This window comes from Alosa pseudoharengus, unplaced genomic scaffold (assembly GCF_046254945.1).
Source record: "Alosa pseudoharengus isolate Yale_2024_CS ecotype anadromous, Long Island Sound unplaced genomic scaffold, YU_APseudo_1.1 YU_APseudo_1.1_scf_16, whole genome shotgun sequence".
Taxonomy (NCBI): Eukaryota; Metazoa; Chordata; class Actinopteri; order Clupeiformes; family Clupeidae; genus Alosa; species Alosa pseudoharengus.
Window position 1 is genome coordinate 22,173,757 of NW_027468630.1, and position 1,377 is coordinate 22,175,133.

Below are 1,377 nucleotides of genomic sequence, written 5' to 3' on the forward strand. Positions count from 1 at the left end.
AACTGTCTTGCAGTGTCACTTCCTGTAAAATACTCTCCATGACACCCACCCGATAGGTGCTTAACTGGAGCAGATTCCTCTGGCTCTGAGGTCACAACCCCCACAGGCCAACCGGAGGGTAGCCTCCTCTGAGCGTGCTCCGTCCGTGCCCCGGTGGCGGAGCCTCCACCAGTGGTTCCGCCGGCTCCCACCCCACCTCTCGGCTCTCCCTTTTCTGACATGCTCCCACACGCAGTCCAGGATTCCCTCCCCACTCTCCATGGGTTCAGCACGGAGGTGCCACACACTCATCCCGGGAACTATTTTCAGCAGCGTGTAATTACTCTCTGGATTACAACACATACACACACACACACACACACACACACGCACGCACACACATGTGGTCTGCTTGCTGTGCGATGTTTCAAAAATAAAAACAAACAGCCGTGGAATCATTCAAACACAGAATCATTCAGCTTTACCGCTCGGTTGTTGTGAATTGAGGACAGCTGTGAGATGAACTCAACGTATCTTGACATGCTGTAAAAACACTAACTGGATCCGTATCCGCTTATTCCCATTAGACTAAATGTTTACCTCTGTCACGAGAGAGAGAGAGAGAGAGAGAGGACTGTCCAAAGTACACATGGAACAGTTCAGCCAAATGTCGCCTGAGCCCAGCTCTGTTGGAAGACAGTGGAACATACGGCTCTCAAGATTAATTATGTTAGAGCCTCCTCTCACTCTGCCTGCCTACAGGCTCCCTCTCACTGAGGTCAGCCAATGGGTCATTCTCAGGGTGTAATTAACCACCAATTACACTTCAACCCACTTCAGCTGGAATCCGTACAATTTACTTTCATAATGACTTCCTTAATAAACATTAACTATGCTGAAACTAACAGCATTATCATACACTATCAACATTTGCCCAAGTGAAACTATTGCAGCAAGTCCCGTAGAGGGAAGTGGACATTAACTGTCTACTTCACATGAATTTGTGAACACTTGAGGCAACACATTCAAAATGAAGCTGGAATCCATTTTCCCTTGCTGAACTGTTTACTCCCTCAGCATACTGAAGGAGTCCCCTGGACATGCAGGATGACCTCACCTCCCATTAGCCACTGGTGCTGAAGAATCTGAGAAGACTGTGCTTTGGCCACTTTGGGTGAAGTTTTGAAAAATAGCAGTGGGTAGTCCGTCAACAGATGCTCAGATGATCAACAAACTATCTGTTGACACCCCGTTAACTACAATTTATGATTATGGTTAGGTTAGGGGGTGAATTTGGTGAAGGTGCTGTTCAGTAATTGCACACAGTGAACTTAAATCTTAACAGATGATCTGTTCAGTATTTTTGGGCAGACTACCCAGTAACCAAAGTGAAGCATT